The sequence below is a fragment of the Bubalus bubalis genome, chromosome 20 (genome assembly GCF_019923935.1).
Source record: "Bubalus bubalis isolate 160015118507 breed Murrah chromosome 20, NDDB_SH_1, whole genome shotgun sequence".
Classification (NCBI taxonomy): Eukaryota; Metazoa; Chordata; class Mammalia; order Artiodactyla; family Bovidae; genus Bubalus; species Bubalus bubalis.
In genome coordinates, this window is record NC_059176.1 from 61686842 (window position 1) to 61711029 (window position 24188).

At 44.1% G+C, this 24188-nt stretch overlaps 2 long non-coding RNA genes across 2 annotated transcripts; one reads left to right on the plus strand and one right to left on the minus strand.

Moving 5' to 3' along the window:
- Positions 1 to 254: 254 nt before the first annotated feature.
- On the minus strand, positions 255 to 5195 carry LOC123330882. The gene is made up of 3 exons (XR_006547156.2): positions 4767 to 5195; positions 912 to 995; positions 255 to 395 (listed from the first exon to the last, which is right to left on the minus strand). It is a non-coding gene; the product is annotated as an uncharacterized LOC123330882 (long non-coding RNA).
- Positions 5196 to 7341: 2146 nt separating this feature from the next.
- Positions 7342 to 8737, plus strand: LOC123330883. The gene is made up of 2 exons (XR_006547157.2): positions 7342 to 7901; positions 8137 to 8737. It is a non-coding gene; the product is annotated as an uncharacterized LOC123330883 (long non-coding RNA).
- Positions 8738 to 24188: the final 15451 nt, after the last annotated feature.

Below are 24188 nucleotides of genomic sequence, written 5' to 3' on the forward strand. Positions count from 1 at the left end.
GAAGTGTTGACTCATTGGAAAAGACTCTGATGCTGGGAGGGATTGGGGGCAGGAGGAGAAGGGGACGACAGAGGATGAGATGGCTGGATGGCATCAGTGACTCGATGGATGTGAGTCTGAGTGAACTCCGGGAATTGGTGATGGACAGGGAGGCCTGGCGTGCTGGGATTCATGGGTTCGCAAAGAGTTGGACACGACTGAGCAATTGAACTGAACTGAACCTGTTGACAAAGATTTAGCCTCTATGGTCTCAAAATTGAAGACTACTGCATATCTAGCTCTTCTTCTTCCATCCAAGACAAAGCTGCTTCCATCAGCGTATCAGATTTCCTCAGGATTGGCCAGAGGATCTTCCTTCAATCCGTCTTGGGGGTTTGTCCAGTGGTCCAAGGTTACTAGGCAAGAATGAAAGGGGAGAGAGCCCTCAGGTGTAGGCAGGAGGGTAGCTGGGTTAAGAACCTCACAAGGGGATATAGTCAGACCTGGATTTTCCATCAGCATCACTTGATATCTGAGGATCCTTTGATCAGACATCCATAAATGGCCTCTCCTAGTCAGGAGTTGTTTCACTTGGTGGCTCATAAGAATAGTTAGTTTGCTGCGCGCCACCCCCCCCCCCCCCCCAAGAGAGAGTTTTAAAGAATCTTCTCTTAGGACTGCAACAGCTGCAAGATTTCAAAATCAGGGAAAGATCTCTTCCCAATAAGGGAGTTGGACACTCAGGGAACACCAGAAACTGGTGGGAAAATATTTGTCCATCCCAGCAACAAAGAAGTGCTTGGATGAATCTTTTTATAATTGTTTTTCCTGTAGCACCCAAAATGATATAGGTTTGGAAGGAGAATGCTCTTGAGTAGGAGGTCAGGACCCAGTGGTAGTCCCTATGTCAACTAAGAAATTCTTGGACTTACCTGCAGCATCCAGCTGTACCCTTGGCTCCAGCCCTGTGATGGTTATCTGTGCCAGCAGGCTGGCTGGAGCGGGCCACTTCAGTCCTGTTGAACCATCGTGAGGGAAGGCTTGGCACTTGATCTTGAGACTCTTGGGTCCCGAGGGCAGAGTGCCGCCCAGTGTCCCAATTGATGGCATTTGTAGCAAGCCATTTTAGGAGACTTGTCAAGATTTGGACACTCTTTGGCCCAATGTCCCACCTGTCTACAGATTAGGCATTTGCTTCATGCCTTGTTCTTTAAGGACTCGGGATTTGCCTTAGGGCTTCCCTGGAGGGAAGCCAGCATCTGGGCATGCCTTATCTCTTTCCTTTCTCCCTTTCCTGGGCCTTGGCCTCCTTCTCCTGTTCTCTGTTATAAAATGTATTGGTGGCTGTCCAGACCATCTCATTTAAAGAGGCAGCAGGGTCCTGCTGCTGTAGCTGCTGTAACTTTATCCTGATGTCTGATGCACATTAGGACAGGAATTTGTCCTTTAAAATCACTTGTCCCTCATAAGAGTCTAAGTCCAGGTTGGTAAACTTTTGGAGGGTCTCTTTCAGCCTTTCCAGAAAGGCAATGGGGTTCTCATTGGGCTGCTGGGTTATTGCTGAGACCCGGGAATAGCTGATTACTTTTTGCTGGGCTGCTTTTAGTCCTGCTTTTACACAGATCAGAAAATGATGCCTTTCCCAGATGTGCTCATGGTTATTATAAGTCCAATTAGGATCTGAGGAGGGGACCGCAGTTTCCCCCACTGGGTATTTATCAGTTGACATGTGAAGCCCCATAGCATACCTTCGGGCTTCTTTTAAGTCCCTAGCATCTTCAGGGTCAGATAAAGTTTGACTAAATATGATCATTATGTCCTTCTGTGTCAAGTCAAAGGCCAAGGTAATGTGTTGGAATGTATCTAACTATATATTTGCCTGGGTCATCTGTATAGCTTTCCAGGTCTTGTTTGATCTGTCTTAGTTCTAAGAGGGAAAAGGGCTTACAGAACCCAGGTTGGTCCAAATTCTCCTCCAGTTTCAACTAAGGGACATACTTGAGTTGGCTTTTGTAGAGGGGGTGCTCCTGGAAATGGGGGCACATTTGGCCCATGAGGAAGGAGCACCAGGCAACTTGGAAGCCATGGGAGTGAGCCTTCATGGGGGGCTTCTTTTTCTTGGTTGTCTATACCTAACACCAATTGCCAAGTAGGCTCATGTTTAGGGCATACAATAAACCCATACTTAAGACAGAGTTTCTTCACATCTCTTAGTCGGAAGACAATTTGGACGTAGGGGATCTCTGTCCATTTCCCTTGTCTTTTGAAGAATAAGTCTAGCTCCAGGATGGTACTTTAATTTAGACTCCCATCCTCAGGCCAGTGTTTCTTATCATCCAAAAGATACCGTGGCCACACAGTGGCACAAAAGAATTGTAAGCGACTTCTCCTTAGAGTTAAGAGAATCAAACAGCTTCCAGTTGTCAAGGATGCATCTCAGGGGCATCTGTTGGGAAGTGCATTGGTTATTTCCCATCTGAAAGACAGTGATGACAGGGAGGAAAAGAAAAAACTAAGGGGCCTCCTTCCATTTTTATAGACTTCCTTAAGGGGTGGACTTCCTAAGGGTGGACTTCCTTAGGGGTGAATCTTCCTGAAGCTTATCCTACCCAGTACTGTTGCAGCCTGAGAGCCGGGCATCCCCGGGTCAGGGTGCAGATCCCCAGGCAGGCAGAGGCATGACAGCCTCCTGAAGATCAAATCTCCAGGTAGCTCGAGGCAGGTTGGCCTCCTGAGAATTGGGTCCCTGGGCAGATCAAGGCATGTCGACCTCCTGGGACTCCTGAACTGGTGGATCCCCAAGTAGGTTGAGGTGTGACAACCTCCCGAGAACCATATCCCTAGGCAGGTCAAGGCAGGTCGACCCCTGGAACACCCGGCGGGAGTTGGGCATCCCCAGGGTCTCCGGTGTGACAAGTACTGGGAAGGATTAAGGGATTATAATCTTAACTCATTGCTGGTTTGTCCACCACAATGGTGGGAATAGATACCATGATGTAGAGCAATCCAAGCCTGGGCTCTGAGACCAGGAACCTGGTGAAACAGCCTTAAGCCTTATCCTCTTATTGCTCTGAGGTAATGTAAGTCATTGATTTCCTCCTCTAGTCCTCCATAAGTACAGCTTGGAGTGTCTCTAACAGTAGACATTTCACTGTCATAGACCCACTCCAGGTAATAATAGAAGTAATGACAAAGGAGTGGGTTATCTGGTCCTGTTAGGGGCATTAAGAGTATTTTAATAATAAGCGGGGTGGAGAGATATTGCCTACAAGGGGGCAGTGTCCTGGTTGTAGGAGTTAGTAAGTGGCTTAAGGACAAATTGATAAGAGAAAACAGACCAGATGTTCCATAAAAGTTGAGTGGAGATTTGATCTGGGGTTATGTTTGTAACTTTAGGAGAAGGGTAGTAAGGGTTTGGGCCCAAAAGGCCTGTAAGGCTAACTCCCAAAGTGGCAAACATTATCCCTGGAAGCCCAATTGCCCTTGAAGAGATGCCATCAACAGATGGACTTCTAGCAGGCATTGTGTGCTTCTCACTCACCCTAGTGGGTTCACTGAGAGATGCTATTGTTGCACATGTTGTAGGAAACATGGAAGATGGCCTGAATATCTAGAGGGATTGGATATTATACAGAATTTCCCTCCCAAGGGCCATCTATTTTCTGGTTTCCCCCCAGAATATTGTAGAGGCAACATTGTAGGCCCAGATGGGGCTCAGGAAAAGAGCATGAATCAGGAGTGAAGGGGGCAGAATGACATAGCCCAAGGGCATAACATAAACCAGTTAAAATCAAATGGGTCCAAGATAAGGCAGACAAGTCAAACTCAACTAAATCTTGATCCTCAGTCTGCAAACCTATGGCGGATTCATTTTGATATTTGGCAAAACTAATACAATTATGTAAAGTTTAAAAATAAAATAAAATTTAAAAAAAAATAAAAATAAATGCACACCCAGAGGCTTCCATGTTTCCTACTGAAAGACCAAGGAATGGGTGGTTCCCCAACTGTTGGAATGATCCTCCCACTCATTAGCATATGAAATCACCCAGCTCACAAAAACTAACCACACCACATTTCATGGCCACTGCATACACCCTCTGAGATGGCATACACTCTGTGGACTGTGCTTCTCTCTGAATCTGAACAAATCTACCTCTTACCTATTTCTGTGTCTCTCACTGAATTTTTTGCAATGAGACATCAAGAACCTGAGCTTCATTAGGTCCTGAAACCGGGTGCCATGGGTTTTGGCTGCGCTCAAGTCCCAGTCAGATATAACTGAGTGACTTAGCATAGCAGAGTCCCTTCCCCGTGGGTTTGAGTCCCAATCTTAGGTAAACAGTTTCAAATACAACCTTCAGAAATGGAAACGTGATGACCTGAAAAATACTTTGTTAGCAGTGGCATATATGGAGAGAGGAGCTGAAGGATGGGAGGAAAGAGCAGTGGGAAAAAATATGCCAAAGAATCCCTTTCATAATCTGCCAGAAAATCTGCTAAATACCTGACCTGTGCTCACAGTTTTCATTGGCCTGATCCTTTGCACAAAGAAGATTAAGGACAGAAGAATCCTCACTTGCTTGGGTGACAGCTACCAAGGCGCAGCAGACAGTAGAGCCTTCAGGATACAGTGAGGAGTAGCCCCTGCCAGAGTCCCTCAATCGCACCCACTGCTGCTCACCTATTCCCAGGGGGTTCAAGGAAACAGAAAGTGAGAGATTGTAAAGGAATTAAGATTTTTTTAGCCATATGTCCTTCCAGCCATAGGGGTGAGGCCCTCCTACCTTAACTGGAGGCCTTCTGGAATCTGAGACTGAGTTGCATGAGCTTTCTGCCGAGTTTGTTTTTGCTGTCCCGGTTTCCAGCACGCTGGGCTTCTTGTCATTTCCACTGCACTGGGTTTTCTTCGTGTTCAGCTTCCACTATATGAGCTTTTGCCAAGTTGAGCTTCTGCTGTGCTTGGCCTCCGCCTTGCAGGGGGCCAAGCTGAGTTTTTTTCAGCCAGGTTAAATCAGAGACACGGTGCCAGATATGTTGGGGGAGTGTGTCATTTCCTCAGTTCTGTCTTGCCACAGCAAAAATTTGAAAAGGCAGACCAGCATTACAGTTCAGTTACAGCTCAATTTAAATGGCAGACCAGTGTTACAGCTCAGTTATAGCTCAGTTTTATTTGGCAAGAAGGGAAAATACATTCTTGAGACATGAGGGCAGGCCAACTCAAAAGCTCAATTTTGGCTCCTCTTTTTATATGCTTTTTTTCTCCTCCCCCTGAGCCTGTCCTGTGTAAATTGGGCTAGCCAGGAGGGCTGTTTGTTTCACCTGAGGTTCTCACTTCAATCCTCTGGTTTTCTTTTGTTCCATTTTCGCAGGTTTTTCCTTTCTTTGTCTTTTAGCCTCTGCCATTTTGGACTCTTTTTTCCTATTCTAACTTCCTAACACTTTGCTTCCCCATCAATTTGTCATGAAGTTATGGGACCGGATGCCTTTATCTTAGTTTTTTGAATGTTGAGTTTTAAGCCAGCTTTTTCACTCTCCTCTTTTATCTTCATCAAGAGAACCTAGGCAGGTAATATAAGAGGTAGAGGCCATTATAACAGCTCATGCCACGAGTTGTATGACATTGCACATGGTTGGGCGCTGGGAAATGTCATCCTGTCCAAGGAGGTCAGTCTCTGCTCTGCTCAGCAGCAGTCGGATGGTGGACCAGTATCACAGGTCTTCCAGCTTTTTAGGAGAAACTAGAAATCTGGGCTTGAAAGCCAATCTCCCCACTGAGCAGGATGAAACGTGTTTGTGGGCTACACCTGCCTTGTGGGCCACCACTTGCTACTTCTGCTCTAGAGGCTAAATTTTAACTGTAGATCAAGTCGGAGTACCACAAAACATTTGAAGTTGGAGTATTTTTCCCTACAAGGGTAGATGCCTGAAATGAGGTTAGGTGAACAATCCATAGTTATCTACCCAAATATAGCCCAAAGTGTTTCCTTTGAGGAAGTGCACCTTTACAGGGGCCCCCTTTTACCTCCTTCCAGCAGAGGGGCTGGAGAGGATTTACACCAAAGAGTAGATTCTTAAAGGCAAACAGAAGATTTCTGTGAGGTCTTGCATGTATGCATGCTCAATCACTTCAGTCATGTCCGACTCTTTGTGATCCCATGGACTGTAGTCCACAAGATTCCTCTGTCCATGGGATTCTCGAGGCTAGAATACTGGAGAGGGTTGTCATGCCCTTCTCCAGGGGATCTTCCCGACCCAGGGTTCAAACCCACATCCCCAGCGTCTCCTGCATTGCAGGCTGATTCTTTACTTGCTGAGCCACCGGGGAAGCAACCTGTGAGGTCTTAGCACCCAGCATCTATTTCCAGAAGTGGATTCTGTTTTCCTCTGTTTTAGTCAGTAGGAGGAACAATGGAAATTTTTCCTGCTTCTGCAGGAGTTTGTGCTTCCCAGGTGGCACTAATGGTAAAGAACCTGCCTGCCAATGCCGGAAACGTAAAAGATGTGGGTTCAATTCCCGGGTCAAAAGATTCCCTGGAGGAGGGCATGGCAACCCACTCCAGTATTCTTGCCTGGAGAATCTCATGGACAGAGCATACTGCAGGGCCAGAGTCCACAGGGTCTCTAAGAGTCAGACATGATTGAAGTGACTTAGCACACACAGACCAGGAGATTGGAGATTGCTGTGTGCACTTCTTGTGCTAACATTTCCAAACATCTTATTTTTCCTTTCCTACTATTTTCTGCCCCTGCTTTGGGTTTCCTCCTGTGTTTATTTTATCCTGGTATAGCCTGTGTAATTTGCAAGCCTTCTCGAGGCGTTTTTGGAATGAGGTAGGGTATAAATAAATAAAACTACTATCTCTGGAGCCTTTTCTGCCCCCGGCTGAGTTTACACTCTGTTGGTGCTTCAGGCCCCAGTCCTGTGGGGATGCCACTTAGCAAATTACTGCTTCTGTATATCCTCAAGGTAATGGGGCTTCCAGAGGTGCAGAACAAACCACCAGGGAGTTGTTTAAGCACTGGGAAAATCTGGCCCGATACATTATTCCAAATCTATATTTGCTTTCATGGCTTAAGAAGAATCTTGGGGCCCTTTGGGATATGAAAAGCTGCATGAATCTAACGAAATATTATTAAATAGATTTATTTGGGGTTTGCTAAATAGTGTGAGGCCCTCTTGAGAGCTACTGGAGGAGAATGAATTATTTTCTGCAATCTCCACCACTTGTCTTTTTAAGAGTCTCTCATGAACCCCTGGTGCCACTCTAATAGTTCCAGCTAATCCTGTTGCTATAGTTACAACAATTAATTATATGCTTAACTAGCCTTACTAGTACATTGCAGCAATTCAATTAAAATCTGATTTTATTCTTCCTATACTTTCAGTTTTTTCCCCCCAGTCTCCAGCTCTAAAAACTGTCCATAATGTGGATTGAAAGGGTCCCAGAAGTTGTTCAGCTCATTTCCCATTGGCTCCTTTGGCTAGAACTTGGTGGAACAAGACACAATTGCCCTGAAATAGACCTCAGTACCAGAGCCAAAACATTTGGGAGATTTTAACCTAACAGCTGAGCAGATTGTAGAACTGATACCCCATGGGTATAAGGCTGCTCTGAAGAATTTTTTTTGCCCTTCCTAATTTTGATAATGTATTAAATGATAATGAGGATACATAGGATACCTAAATTAGTAGCTGTGCCCAGGCACTGGTCTGAAGTCACTCCATGTGGACCCAGCAACTGAGCAGTAGACAGAAAGGGCATCTCCTGAGCTGCCGTGGAGTCCTGTGGGCACCAAGAGGCTGTGGGATCAATCAAAGTTCCAACGTGCACTGGGATGCTTGGTCTCCAGGTCCCTGAAGGGAACATGTTGCTTGAAAATACTGGACTGTCCTCTCTTCTGCTAACTACTAGTGAAGAGTAAGGGCCCAACACCTTCATTTTTTTAGGAGGGAAACTTTTCATTTTTTTTAATATTTAAATTTTATTTATTTATTAGGTGGTGTCAGGTCTTAGTTATGGCATGAAGGGTCTTTGTCTTGTCCACGTTTGCCCAGCTTTGGATCTGGCCCCTTAATAATTACATCTAACATGGATGTGTTCTGTGTGCCAGGCACTGTGCTAAGCGATTTTACTGCATTCTTTGATTTTGCAGGTGTGGAAATTGAGAAGCCCCAGGCTAAAGAACATAGAGCTCCAGGGAAGTTCCCAGTCATCCTCCGGCCTGCCTGGCTCCCAAGTGTGTTCTTAGCCTTTATACACTCAGCTCCTCCAAATGCCATTTCTGCTCTGACCCTCCTTCTTCAGGGACCTCAGGACTCCTCTGCTTCAGCTTTCACCTCTCTGAGAAGATCCCCAGTCCAAACTCAGTGATGACCCTCCTTCCACACCCTCCACACCATCACAAACTTGGTGTTCCCATCACAGCAGCTGCCCCTCCACTCTAACTCACCTCCCTCCATCTTCCCGGCCTCTCTGTGAAGGGGCCATTGACTTTCTGGGCACACAGCTCCGAAAGCCCAGAGTTATCTTCGATTTTGGACTCCCCGTCTCCTTCAACCTTAAAAATAACCAGTCCCTGGCGTCTTAGCACCCCCTCTGCCAGCTTGCTCACCTCCTCCCCCGCCCCTCCAGACCACTCCTGGGAGGTGGTCCCTTGCTATGAGCCAGAGCATGGGTTTAACAAGAAATTACAACACATACAAAGGTTCTCTCCAGCTTTCCACTCTCTGTGGTTTTGCAGCATCAGGTCTTCCCCACCATCTCTCCTGGGTTTTCAGAATTCTGTCCCATCCTTAGCAGGGCAGGGGTCTGAATGTGCCCCTCTTCCTGTCCTTATTGGGTGCTGAACTCCTTCTCTGGACCATACCCTCCCCCCACCCCGCCTCGCACCCTTGCTAGGATCAAATGCAGTCTTTGCAGAGCGTGCACTTGGAGAAGATGTCCACCAATTCCCTTTTTAGCTACACCCCATTCTCAGAACAAATCAGCACATGGTAGGCCTTTAATCAAGCTGAATTTCTAAATTTAAATTTGCTTTTTTCTGAATAAGATTTTTCAGGAGATATTACCCTATTTCAAAATAATGATTCAAAAAGGAGTGTGTGTGTGTGTGTGAGTGTGTGTGTATAGATGGGAAATGGGAAGAATATTTATATATAAATGTAGAAAGGAGACTATCTTTCAGGCTGTATTTTGATTTTTCAATCAAAATAAATTTATAATAATGAGAAAATAGCACTGAACCTATATTATCATACGTGAAATAGATCACCAGTCCAGGTTTGATGCATGAGACAGGGTGCTCAGGGCTGGTGCACTGGGATGACCCTGAGGGATGGGATGGGGAGGGAGGTGGGAGGCGGGTTCATGATGGGGAACACATGTAAACCCATGCCTGATTCATGTGAATGTGTGGCAAAAACCACTACAATGCTGTAAAGTAATTAGCCTCCAATTAAAATAAATAAATAAGAAAAATATTACAATATAATTTAAAAGGTTTTATCAAATGTGTTACATCTGCAAGGTGCAGTGTTACATGCAAATATTATCTATCCCCTAAATATTTTTTTAAATGATTAAAAGAACAAGTGAAGGGAAGAATGAATGTATTTATTTAGTTATTCATGTATTTATCCATCTTGGGGACCATAGTGAGCTCTAAGAACAAGGTTATATTTTTGTTATTCACTTATTCCACAAATATTTGATAAATGTCTCCCATGTGCCAGGCACCTCCCTGGGCTCTAAGGAAACAAAGGTGAGCAATAGAGCTCAATGCCCAAAGGTGGGGGCAGACAGGTGCTGCAGGGATGGGTCATGAGTCTGTAGCATCACTGGGCCATGACCTCCCAGACCTGTGCCTGCTTCAGAAACCCTCCCAGGTCCTCCTTGAGCCAATCAACTCTCACCGCAGCCCTCCACCTGATTCATCTTTAACACTATGATTTTCTGATTTTATCTTTAAACCACAGCCCCCTCCCCTTCAGTTCAGTAACAAAGAGACACCTCTGGGAACCATTGCCATTGTTGAGACTCCCCATAATCCCTGGACGGGGGAGGATCAGTCCTTTACCATCCAGGCTTCCCTGAGTGCCTGGCTAGCAGCCCTGGGAAAGCAGGAGAAAGTATTTGCTTAGGCAAAATCTATGATGCTCATATGATGCTAATTACATCAAAGGTGTGTCCTCTACCACTGCAGATGTTCCAGAGGAGCTCCCAAATCCCACACTGACTTTTTACTCATTGACGCTCATATGTGAGCAGGCTTCATCTCACCAACTCCACTAAAGGGAAAGTGTTCCAGGGACAGCCGCTCCTTACACAATCACCATGGCAATGCTGCCGTCGCAGGGCTCTCTCTTTAGGCCAAAGTAGCGCAGAAAAGAGAACGACTATGGTGTGTTTGTGCCTGCAGTCCCCACCCACAAGTGACCACAGCAACATAGGGCATGAATGGGATCACCGAGCCTGGAGTGCTTTCCTGCCTCTGGCCCAGCTGCTATTGCAGGACTTAGAGAACCAACGTCCTGATCCCGCCTCAGAGGATCCCCAGAAGGAGTCTCTGCAGAGGTGAGCCAGGCTCCCAGGCTTCCTCGGGCTCTTTGCTGGGACGGCTCCTGCACTCCTGAGGGCATCAGGACAGACAAGGGAGGCCCCCAAGCAGCCAGTCTCAGGTTAACGCTGAGTCCAGGTGAGGAACTGGCCATGCTCTCTCTGGGGGACACATGCCACCAGGTGCACTCGCCTCTGCTCCTAGGGTTCTAGAAACTGGGTGAACTTCCCCTCCTTCAGCCTCCTCTCTCTCTTCACAGTCTCCACTCCCCACATGCTGAGGGAATCTCCCCAGCTCAAACCACCTTCTTCCTGTCCATCTGCCCTAAACTGTGTCCCGAGAGTCCGTCAGCCTTATGCATCTCCACTCTTGCTTTCCATGTGATGGGCTCTTTCTCCAGAAGCCCTTGCCCTCTAGTTCCTCACATACTTAATCCCCGAGGGGCTAGCTTTTCATCCCCAGACCTGTTCAATCCCTACAGAATCATATTCATATTAGTTTTGACTTACAGACAACTAACTGAAGCAAAGCCATGAGGTTGAATGATTCGAGGGAACTTAACATTGCTTCCTCAACTACCTACATGGACTTTCTGGAAAGCTGGACCCCGTTACAAAGCTATAGGTCAGAGGCCCCTGCTGAACTGGAGAAAAGGTAGTGCTCTGGGCTGAGTTGTGTCCCTCCATAAGTCTTATGTTGAAGCTTACCCTCCAGTGTGCTTGTGTTTGGAGTATGGAAGTAATCAAGGTTAAAAGGGGCCAAAAGGTTGGAGGCAGATTCTTTACCACTGCACCACCTGGGAAGCAAGATTGTAACTGACCCCCTTGCAACCAGGTCAGGACTCAAACCTGCAACCTTTGGATCCAAAGTCAGACACCTTATCCATTAGGCCACACAACCACCCGTAAGGGTAGAGCCCTACTCTAATAAGATTAGTGTTTAGCAGAGTTCTTTCTCTGACAATTGCAGGAACAGTGAGGAGGCAGCTATCTGCAAACCAGGAAGAGAGCTCTCATTAGGAACTCAGTGGGCCAGTGATTTGATCTTGGAATTCTCAGCCGCCAGGACTGAAAAATAAATGTCTGTTGTTTATACCCCCCATTGTGTGGTATCCTCTACTACATCAAATACAGAGATATTTGGCAGAATACCAGGATAGGAAAGAGTAGGAGAGCTTGGAGAGAACAGCAGAGATGTATATTTAGGGCTTCCCAGCTGGTGCTAGTGGTAAAGAATCTGCCTGCCAATTCAAGAGACATAAGAGACTTGGGTTCGATGCCTGGGTTGGGATGATCCCCTGGATTAGGAAATGGTACCCTACTTCAGTATTCTTGCCAGGAGAATCCCATGGATAGAGGAGCCTGGTAGGCTACACTCTATGGGGTTGCAAAGAGTCAGACATGACTGAGCATCTGAGCACAGCACATATTTAGATTGAAACAATATCAGATTAATTGAATCTATAGATTAAATTGGAGACAATTGACATCTTTACAATATTGAGTTTTCTATTCTACAAATATGGATGTGTTGGTTTGCTAAGGCTGCCATAAGAAAATACCACAAACGAGGCAATTTAAACAGCATAAATTTATTTTCTTATTAGTCTGGAATCTAGAAGTCCGGGATCAGGGTGTTGGCAGGGCTGATGTAGGTCTGTGTCCTTGGCTTATAAATGGCAATATTTTCCCTCTGTCTCCACATGGTCTTTCTTCTATACAGATTTGTTTCCAGACTTACTCATTTTATAGGGACACTAGTCATATTGGATTGGGGCCAACCCTAAGGAGATCATTTTAACTTTGCCATTGTTGAGTCACTCAGTCATGTTTGACTCTTTGCAACCCCATAGACTGTAGCATGCCAGGCTTCCCAGACCTATCTCCCAGAGTTTGCTCAAACTCATGTCCATTGAGTTGGTGATGCCATCCAACCATCTCATCCTCTGTTGCCCCCTTCTCCTCCTGCCCTCAATCATTCCCAGCATCAGAGTCTCTTCCAGTGAGCCAACTTACTCAATGCTTTAAAGGTCCTATCTCCAAATAAGGGCATATTCCAAGTTACTAGGGATTAGGACTTCAACATATGAGTCAGAGAGGGGATATGGTTCAGCCCATAGCAATGGAATATCCCTCTTTACTCACATTTTCTTGCTTACAGTAACGTTTTATGGTGAAGTCATGGACATCTTTTGCTAGATTTATTCCCACATATTTGATGTTTGGGGATATTCTCATAATCAAGTATCATTTTATATGCTATTTTTCTATGTATTTGTCATTGATATATTGAAATATTATTGAGTTTTTGTACATTGATCTTTTTTCCAGTGATCTTGTTAAGTTCATTTCTTAATCGCAACAGCTTACGTGTAAATTTCTCTGTATTTTCTACTTCAAAATCAATGTGGTCTGGAAATAATGTTAGTTCATTTTTTCCATTTTTGTCTTTGTCCTTTTTATTTTTCTTGCCTTGCTGCACTGGTTAGGACAACTACTACAGCAATGAATGGAAATTATTATAATTAGAAATAATTCTTTCTAAGCTTTGGGGAATTGCCATCTGGATTGCATTATAAAGTATAATATTTGCTGTGGATTTTTTAATTCAAAAAAATAATTTTCAATTAATTGTCAGTTTAAGAAGGTCATTTGCTATTTCTTATTTGCTGAGCCTTATCAGAAACAGATCATAGATTTTGAATGTTGATTCTATACCTATTGAGACCATCATTTTGTTCCTTCAATCTGTCAGTGTGATAAAATACATTGATTGATTTTCCAAAGTGAAATGAATCTTACATTCCTTAATGGACCCAAATTAAAAGGGACGAATTAAAAGGGTTGTTTTAAGATATCGTCAGATTCATTTTACTAAGATTTTATTTAAATTTTTTGTATATATGTCCTTGAGATTGGTTCTTAACTCTTCTTTCGTGTAAATGTTTATGTTTTGGTCTCAAGGAAATACTTGCCTCATAAAACAAGACACACATGTTCTCCATTTTTGTTTTTTAATTTTCTGAAGATGTTTGTTTGAAATTGGTGTTGAAAGAATGAATGAATGAAAGTTGCTCAGTTGTGTCCAACTCTGTGCGACCTCACGGACTGTAGCCCACCAGGCTCCTCTGTCCATGGATTTCTCAGGCAAGAATACTGGAGTGGGTAGCCGTTACTTTTCCAGGGGATCTTCCCAACTCAGGGATCGAATCCAGGTCTCCTGCATTGCAGATGCATTCTTTACCATCTGAGCCACCAGGGAAGCCCCCAAATTGGTGTTGTTTCCTCTTTAAATATCTGGAAGAAAATACCAGTGAGGTCAATTGTGCCTAGAAACTTCCTCGTGTGAATGTTGGTAATTATGGTTTAAATTTACTTAATATAGAACTGGTTAGATTTTAGAAGTTTTCTTCTTGTTTCCATTTGTGTAAGTCATGGTTTCCAAGGAAGATTCTCATTTCACCTACATATGAAAATTTACTGAAATAAAGTTTTTCACCACATCCTCTCATTATTTCATTTAAATGTCTGTTGGATTTGTGGCAATTTCTTTTGCATTCCTGATTTGATATTATGTGTCTTAGCTCTCTTAATCATTCTTGCTTAGGGTTTAGTTTCTCAAAGAACTTATTTTGAGTTTTGCAATTTCTTTCTATTTTACATTTGTTCTATATTTGACAAATGTCTGCTGTCATGATTATTATCTCCTGTCTTCATTCTTTGTGATTAATTTTATACTCTTTTTAACTTCCTGGAATGGGTACAATCCAACCAGTCCATTCTAAAGGAAATCAGTCCTGAATATCCATTGGAAGGACTGATGCTGAAACTGAAACTCCAATACTTTGGCCACCTGATGCGAAGAACTGACTCATTGGAAAAGACCCTGATGCTGGGAAAGATTGAGGGCGGGAGGAGAAGGGGATGACAGAGGATGAGATGGTTGGATGGCATCACCGACTCAATGGACCTGAATTTGAGTAAACTTCAGGAGTTGGTGATGGACAGGGAGGCCTGGCATGGTGCAGTCCATGGGGACTGCAAAGAGTCAGACACAACTAAGCAACTGAACTGAAATGAACTGATGGGTACAATTAAGAAAATAAATATATGACTAATTCTCAGCATATCTTCTTTTCTGATATATGGATTTTCCTTTCAACCATACTTTTAATTGACTCATTTTAGTATGTCATATTTGTATGTCCATTTTAGTTAAAACTATTTTAAATTTTCATTATGATTTAATCTTTGTTCATAGATTATTTAGACCTATACTGTTTAATTTCCAACCATTTGGTGACTTTCCAGTACCATTATTATTGATTACTAGCCTTATTTCACTGTATAATTTGAATACCTGGAATTTTTTAAGATTTGACATATAGCCCGACATATGGCCTAGCATCAGTTTTGCTATGTACCTTTAAAATTAATGTGATTCAGAAGTTGCTTGTACAGTTGGTAAATATTTCTCAGATTTTATATATACTAATAATTTGATTTTATTTGCTTAACCTATCAGCTATAGAAAACATGTTAAAATTGGCCAATATGGTTGTTAGTCTGTCCATTTTTTTAATTTGCATTTTTGTTTTATATATTTTGATGCTACATTATTGGCTGCATACAGTTTAAGAAGTATTGAATCTTTCTGGCTGATTGATATTTTTATTAATATGAAATGTCCCTCATTATCTTCAGGAATGCCTTTTGCCTCAAAGTCTATTTCGTCTTATAAAATTAGGCCATGTTCCTTTTTATTAGTTTCTGTACTTTTAGTTCTTTTGTGTCCTTCTACACAAGGTACATCTTTGTTTTATTTGTTCATTTTGAGATGTTTTGTTTTTTAATTGATTTAGTTAATTTACATTTAGTATAGTGAAACTGAAAGTCGCTCAGTCATATCCGACTCTTTGCAACCCCCGGGACCCCAGGCCAGAATACTGGAGTGGGTAGCCTTTTCCTTCTCCAGGGGATCTTCCCAACCCAGGGATTGAACCCAGGTCTCCCACACTGCAGGCAGTTTCTTTACCAGCTGAGCCACAAGGGAAGCCCAGGAATACTGGAGTGGGTAGCCTATCCCTTCCGCAGCAGATCTTCCTGACATAGGAATTGAACTGGGGTCTCCTGTTTTGCAAGTGGATTCTTTACCAACTGAGCTATCAGGGACATTTAGTGGTAAAATATTTAGGGTTTCAGCTATTATTTCTTGTCGTACCTGTTCTAAATTCTTTTATATGCCTTTCTTGCAACATTTTGAGCTAATAAAAACATTTAAAAATTATTTTCCAGTTCCTTCTCCCTTATCTTGGTAGTTATATGGTTTGTTTTCCTTTAATGGTTACACAGTGGTTACAAGAAACATCCTTGACTTGTTGGAGTCTAAAACAAATCAGTACTTGGATCACTTCCCAGGTAATTCTAGAACTTTGCCAATTTCAATTCTATTACTTCACTTTTTTCAATGTATTTGTTCTTCAGATGTTTTAAATCATTATTATTCTGTATAGTCAATATTCATTTAGATTTATCTACATATTTACATTTTCCATTTATCTTTAATTCTTCTTATATGTCTGTATTTCCTTCTCTTCAGGAAATCCTTTAGCACTTCTTTTAGTGTGAGCCTAAAGGCAACAAATTGTTTTGATTTTCCTAAAAATGTCTTAGTGTTTTCTTCATTTTTAAAGAATGTTTTCCTTGGGTAGAATGCTAGGCTGCAGTTATATTCAGAAAGTCTATTTATCTAGAGCCTAAAATTTATCAAATGCTTGATTTGATCAAGTAATTCTGCTTTTAGGAAATCAATGGGAACAAGTCAAAGTGGAAATAAAGCAAGAGGTACAAAGAAATAAGCCTCATCATCATTCACAAAAGTGAAAAAACTATAAATTACATAAAATCCAATACTAAAAAACTATGGTTAAGTAAATTATGGCAAATTCATAAAGTGTAATACTGTGAAAACCTTAAAATGATGCATATCAAGAATTTTTAGTAAGGAAAAACATGTATATTATTATTGTAAATGGAGAAAACGAGATGCAAATTTTGATATATTGTGTGATTTTAGCTAAATAACAAAGTTATATGCATAGAAAAAGCCTAGGAGGAAATACATAATTCAGTTAACTCTCTTTATCTACAACTGTAAGGGTTATGGGTGGCTAGTTTTCTGTGACTAAAACAAATGTTTTCCTGTGTAATTTACTTGTCTTTTTCCATTTCGAATTATAATTAGAACAAATGATAAAATTTATAGTTCAGTTAAAGGACATTTAATGCAAGGGCTTTAGGCTGTCACACTTGTCTTCCACACACAGAAATTTCCTGTGAAAGGAAAACATAAAAATATACCAAAGAGACCCATGTGCATTGTCAGAAAGTGTTCCAAGTCTCAAATCACTGAGAAATACCTACCTCACACAAGTTGCCATAAACACCTGATTCCTAAGCATAAATCTTGGTGTTGAAAATTGCATCCCACACACATTTCATATGGAGTTGAAAGAACAGTATGCAGTATCCACCTTCCGTCATATACACTAGTAGTCACTTCCTAAACCTCATTAGGGGTGGTAATAATGCTTCCCCCACAGGAATTAATTTTATGCTAATCAGTGACTCCTGTATGTCAGTGACTCTCACAGCTGCTTCACCTAAGCAAGGGTTTTGCAAATTAGCTGCTTTCTTATTTGGGGAAGGTGTAGGATGGACCAGAAGCAAAGGCATCATTGGAACTCGTATAATGTTTTTACACTTGTTAATGAGCCTAGCAGTCTAATTTTATCATTTCATCAGAAGATGGTTTGGGGCAGAAGCAGTTCTGAGTTTATCAGTTCTGACTCAGCTGATTAACACTGGGCTTGTAAGATAATTGGAAAGGTCAAAAAACAGTGTCTAGTCTTTCTCCTAAAGCTAAAATTATTGGAAGGAAAATGTCCAAGAGACACTCCCACCTTTGTGGAAAGGGGTTTTGGAATCAGACAGACATGAATTTGAATCCTGGGTGCTTGCTCGCTCTCTGCCTGGCCTGGGGGAAAAGGCATATCTTTGTAAATCTAAGTTCCCTTCTCTGTTTAGCTCAGTTCAGTCTCTCAGTCATGTCTGACTCTTTGCAACCCCATGGACTGCAGCACACCAGGCTTTCCTGTCCATCACTAACTCCCAGAGCTTGCTCAAACTCATGTCCATTGAGTCAGTGATGCCATCCAACCATCTCATCCTCGGTCATCCCCTTCTCCCGCCTTCAGTCTTGCCCAGCATCAGGGTCTTTTCCAATCAGTCAGTTCCTCACATCAGGTGGCCAAAGTATTGGAGCCTCAGCTTCAGCATCAGTCCTTCCAAAGAATATTCAGGACTGATTTCCTTTAGGATGGACTGGTTGGATCTCCTTGCAGTCCAAGGGACTTTCAAGAGTCTTCTCCAACACCACAGTTCAAAAGCATCAATTCTTTGGCGCTCAGCTTTCTTTATGGTCCAACTATAATGGAAATAAAAACGCCTCTCTCATAGGGAGGGACAAGACAAGATACATGAAATGTAACTTTCACCACACTGTTGGGTACAGTAAACCTTCTTTCAACTCTAACTGGAAAACCTTGCCTATTTGGGAGGACTAAGCTTCAAAGGTCTAAACTGATGGGATAATTTCCACCCCCTGGATTGGGCTGGTTAGATTTCTTTTAGCTTGAAAATGGAATATGATATAGTCACAGGGGTTAAATGTAGGCAGGAATGGTGACAAAAATGAGGGCGAATCAATGAATATTTAGGATTCAGGGTAAAGGAGAAAAAAATCTGAAAAAGAGTCCAATGAAGAAATGGTAAAAATTTGATTCATTTAAATAACCAACGTTTATGGAACTCTTACTATGAGGTGGGCATAATTTGATGCAGAGGATACAGTAGGGAACAGGATAGATAAGCCCCTTCCTTTCCTTCAGAGGGCTGATCTCGCTTACGGAACTCTTACGGAACGCTTCTGGGCAGAATTTGATGCAGAGGATACAGTGGGGAACAGGATAGATAGGCCTCTTCCTTTCCTTCCGAGAGCTGATCTCGACTGGGGACAGCAGGCGTGGGGACAGCACGGTGAGGGCTGAGGTGCAGGACGGCCTCGTGGCCGTGGTGACAAGGTGTGGCCCCCCACGCTCCCCACGCTGGGGCTGCCCTGGTCAGCCTGCCGTCTTTCCACCAGCAGCGATTCTGCCCACAGGGGACACAGCCACCTGGGAACAGAGGAGTGGTTGGCTAAGCTGGAAGATGGAAGAATGGCATTGAATAAGCAAATGCAGTACATGTTTTATTCTCTCTTGAGCCCAGTCTTTCAGGAAGGTTGGTGCCTTCTCCCAAGACCCAGAATCATCACAGACACACACAGCTGTAGTGAATCATTCCACACTTACTAGCTACTGGAGAGCCACTGAGATAAGCGGCCTCTTGAGGGGAAGACCCCTTTCCCCAGAGAAGGCTGCCTTGTTGACACATCACACAGCCTTTCTCTGAGCTTACCTTCTCTTGCCTCTCCCATCCTCCTTCTGGAATTATAATATGACCATGCTTCAATGATTCACATTACCCGAGTGCTCCCACCAGCTGGTCTGGGTCAGCAAAGCTTGTGGGATTCTCAAAGGATACAACAGTGACTTCTTTCTAGGATGGTAGGTCGCTGGGAGCAGGCAGGAATAATTTAGCCTGGGTTTTGAAGACCTTGATAGTTTGAGAGCGCAAAGGAGGCTAATCCTCCTGAGTTTTCCCTCCACAAACACTCAGTGAGCGCCTGCTACTCACCAGGCACCACTCTGGATGCTGGAGATACTCGGGTGAGTCAAAGCCGACCCAGTCCTCACAGGTTGTGAGTTAACAGACCAGTGAGCAAAGAAGATCTTAAGTAAATCAAATTCAAAATTCAACATGACGAGTATTGACATGCTCGAAGGTAGCATGACATGGTCATGACACGCATGACATAGCATGACCATGACATGACATGGTCCTATGTAGCAAAGACCCAGGGTGCCACAGGAGGACGATGTTACCTGCTCATAGAAGCTATCTTAAGGAAGTGATCTAAAAGGATGAGTAATGAGTGAATGAGTCACTCAGTCGTTTCTGACTCTTTGTGACCCCATGGACTATATAGTCCATGGAATTCTGTAGTACAGAATACTGGAGTGAGTAGCCTTTCCCTTCTCCAGGGGATTTTCCTGACCCAGGAATCAAATTGGGGTCTCCTGCATTGCAGGCAGATTCTTTACCAGCTGAGCTATGAGGGAAGCCCAAAGGATGGGTAGGAGCCGAGCAAATGAAGAGGGAGGGAAGGCAGCAGGAAGAGTCATGCACAAAGGCCCTTAGCAGAAGAAAGCAAGGAATTACAGGGACAGAAAGAATACAGTGGAGAGACAGGTAGGAGAAAGGGAGAGAGGGGCCAGCTGAGGCTGCAGAGGTGAAGCCGTCGATGGTGCTAACTTTAGGGATTTTTATGTCAAGCTAAAATCCCACGGACAGAGGAGCCTGGTAGGCTGCAGTCCATGGGGTCACTAAGAGTCAGACATGACTGAGTGACTTCACTTTCATGCGTTGGAGAAGGAAATGGCAACCCACTCCAGTGTTCTTGCCTTGAGAATCCCAGGGCCAGGGGAGCCTGGTGGGCTGCTGTCTCTGGGGTCGCACAGAGTCGCTAAGACTGAAGCAACTTAGCAGCAGCAGCAGCAAACTCAACCTCAGAACTCACTGTTTTGTTTTGTTTTGTTTTTAATACTGATTACTGTTTCTCATATTCTTTTTCCAATTTTTAATTTCTATTGTTTTATCTTGCAGTTCACTTGTTTCTCTGTCCCTTGATTCTGCTGGGAAATCCATCCATTGAGGTTTTTGTTTTAAGTGTGGTGTTTTCAGCCTTATAATTTCCATTTGTTTCTTCTTTATGTCTTCTATTTCTCTGCTGAAATTTCTTATTTCTTTGGTAAGGCTTTCTATTTTTTTTTCAAGTATATTCATAATTGCTCTTGGAAATCATGTCCCCTTAAAAATCTTTGCAAAGAATTCTAACATGTCTGACATCCCAGTGTTGGCATCTATGGATTGCTTTTTTTGTTTGTTTGTTTTCATTCCATTTGAGATATTCCTGGTTCTTGATTTTCCACTGAAACCTGAGCATTTGGTATTATGTTCAGAGACTCAGGTTTCTCTGAAGCCGTCACCTTCACTGGCTTTCTTCCACACACTCTGGCAAGAGCAGGTTTAGTGCCACTTTGTTTATGACAGATGAGAGTACAAGTTCAGGTTCTACTCGGCCTCCATGGACACACAGGTGGGGAGGGCCCACCACTCCTGCTGAGTGAGGAGAGGGAGTTCTGGCCCCCAACATGGTCTCCACTGACCCTGTGCTGGAGAGGAGATCTCAGATGGGCCTCTGGGCTCTCAGGTTGGCCTCTTGCATCACCTGTTTGGGTGAGGACTGGAGGGACACCTCTTTAACAGCCCATGAACGTCAAAGGCTGAGCTCCCCATGTAGCCTTTGCAGGTGTCGTTAAGAGTGCTCATTTGCTTCAGCCGTGTTTGACTCTTTGTGACCCTATGGACTGTAGCCTGCCAGGCTCCTCTGTCCATGGGAATCTTCAGGCAAGAATACTGGAGTGAGCTGCCATGCCCTCCTCCAGGGGATCTTCCTAACTCAGAGATCGAACCCATATCTCCTGCATCTAATGCACTGCAGGTGGATTCTTTACCCACCGAGCCACAGGGGAGGCCGTGGTTAAGAGTGGAGCTGTCAGATTCCTGTGGGGTCTGGGTAGACCGGAGTGTTCTTGTCTGGAAGTTTTCTGTCTTGCTAGGCTGCCTATTTCCTGGTACTCCCACTAGACAGAGCAGGCTTTTCTAGAAGCTGTTTTTTGTCCCGTTCATTGGCATTTCCAAGGTACTGGCTTCTTTATCTCCAAGGGCAGGATGTATGAAGCAGAGAAAACCCAGGGAGCTCACCACCATGTCATCCATTGGGTCTCAAATCCTTCAGTTCAGTTCAGTTCAGTCTCTCAGTCGTGTCCGACTCTGCGACCCCATGAATCGCAGCATGCCAGGCCTCCCTGTCCATCACAAACTCCCGGAGTTCACCCAGACTCAAGTCCATCTAGTCAGTGATGCCATCCAGCCATCTCATCCTCTGTTGTCCCCTTCTCCTCTTGCCCCCAACTCCTTCCAGCATCAGAGTCTTTTCCAATGAGTCAATTCTTCACATAAGGTGGCCAGAGTACTGGAGTTCCAGCTTTAGCATCATTCCTTCCAAAGAAATCCCAGGGCTGATCTCCTTCAGAATGGACTGGTTGGATCTCCTTGCAGTCCAAGGGACTCTCAAGAGTCTTCTCCAACACCACAGTTCAAAAGCATCAATTTTTCGGTGCTCTTCTTCACAGTCCAACTCTCACATCCATACATGACCACTGGAAAAACCATAGCCTTGACTAGACGGACCTTTGTTGGCAAAGTAATGTCTCTGGTTTTGAATATGCTATCTAGGTTGGTCATAACTTTCCTTCCAAGGAGTAAGTGTCTTTTAATTTCATGGCTGCAGTCACCATCTGCAGTGATTTTGGAGCCCCCAAAAATAAAGTCTGACACTGTTTCCACTACAACTGTGTTTTCTCCACCTTTCAAGGTTATCATGTGTTTCTTTTGTATGTAAGATCCAAAGTACTTAGTCTACTTCATGAGCCTTGGGTATCACTGGAAGGGCCTTGAGTCAGAAAAATATGGAGAAAAATCATATAATCATGAATCAGCTGTTAATCTCTCTCTGGAACAAGAGAAAATGAGCTTCAACTTGCCCTGTGTCACCTTACCCATCAGGATCTGGAAACTGGCAATCACTCAGAGGTCATGGGGGCAAAAGTAGAAAACCAGAGAGGCTTTCCTGGCTATGCCCAGATATTAGACATGTTCTTATTCAATTCCTGTTTCCTTCTGTTGTGGTCAGAGCTTTCAACCATCTAGTGAAACCCTCTTGGCTAATATTTGGGCTAACCACAAGCAGAAGACGTGAGAAACTTTGCAGGGTGCATTTCTCAATGTGAAGTGAAGTGAAAGTCCCTCAGGCTTGTCCAACTCTTTGTGACCCCATGGACTGTAACCCACCAGGCTCCTCTGTCCATGGAATTCTCCACGCAAGAATACTGGAGTGGGTTGCCATTCCCTTCTCCAGGGGATCTTCCCAACCCAGTCCTTGCTAAAATTACTGGGACATTCACTTGGAAGGTGCACTTGAAGCCCTTTAGTCCTTTCTGCACTGACAGTACCAAACCTTTTGATAATGAAAAGCAGCCAGCACCCAAGTAGAGGCTTCACCCAAAGTCAGGATGTAATGACCAGTCAGTTGTTCCTCTTTCACAGACTCAGAGAATCATGGAGCTGAGAGGGTCAGGGAGGATTCTCTTAACTTCTAGTCCAGGGTTGCAAGAGAGGCAATGCACTTACCTTTATTCTGTGAGCCATGACTTCCACACATACGTGAAGGTGAGTGAGGTTATGGAGACACCATCATGAGGAGGCATTCCATTCCTCTTGATTTTCCCACCCCTCCCCTGGTCCTGCAGAAAACAGCCTGTGCTCACAGGTCCAAGGGAGGAGGTGGGCAGGGTGTAAAGGCAGAGCCTTCCTACATGGCCTATTGGTATTTGTTTTTCAAGGGAACCTAGAGATATTCAGAAACAGCAGCAACACTGACTCGATGGGAATGAGTTTGAGCAAGCTCCGGGAGTGAGTGATGGACAAGGAAGCCTGGCATGCTGCAGTTCATGGGGTCACAAAGAGTCGGACACGACTGGGCCACTGAACTGAACTGACCAGAAACAAAAACATTAAAGAATCTCCTCAAAGTGGGTGTGGGGCATTGCGGGAATAGCTGGGGGTTGGAAGAGCAGAGCTCCTTCTGTTCTCTAAACAGCATGGGCAAGAGAAAGAGTGACTGAGGGTTCATCTGGACACCCGGGGCCCAGGCAACTAGGAAAAGCTCAACTGCTCCATCCACTGCATGCAATGGCAGAGGTTCTGAGTCATAGACCCGGAAAGTGGAAAGTGCTGAGATTTCCTGGGTGTCAAGGTCTTGGTGTGACTTGGGAAGGGAGACCACTGAAAGGGATGCTTGCATGAGGGATTCACCTAGAAATGGCTATTGTAGAAAATGCAGTGGCTGTTGCTCCTTCCCTGGGTTTGTGAGCTGTGATTCAGTGGGGACCTCGGTGACTCCCACTGATCCTGATCGCATCCCATGATGAGGTCACACAGCCAGGAGGCAGAAGAGTGGGGTTCACGTGGTTCTCCAAACCCACACCTCTCACTTCACCACAGTAGATAGCCCTTTTTTTCTGCCAGGTGACTTTTTTTTTTTTTTAATTTATTTATTTTTGGCTGTACTAGGTCTTCACTGCTGTGCATGGGCTTTCTCTAGTTGCGACCAGCAGGGGCTCCTCTCTGGTTGTGGTGTGTGGGTCTCTCTTTGCCATGGCTTCTCTTGTCGCAAAGCACAGCGTCTAGAGCATGCAGGCTTCAGCAGTTGTGGTGTGTGAGCTCAGTAGTTGTGGCCAAGGAGCTTAGTTGCTCCATGGTGTGTGGCATCTTCTCGGACCAGGGATAGAACCCATGTCCCCTGCC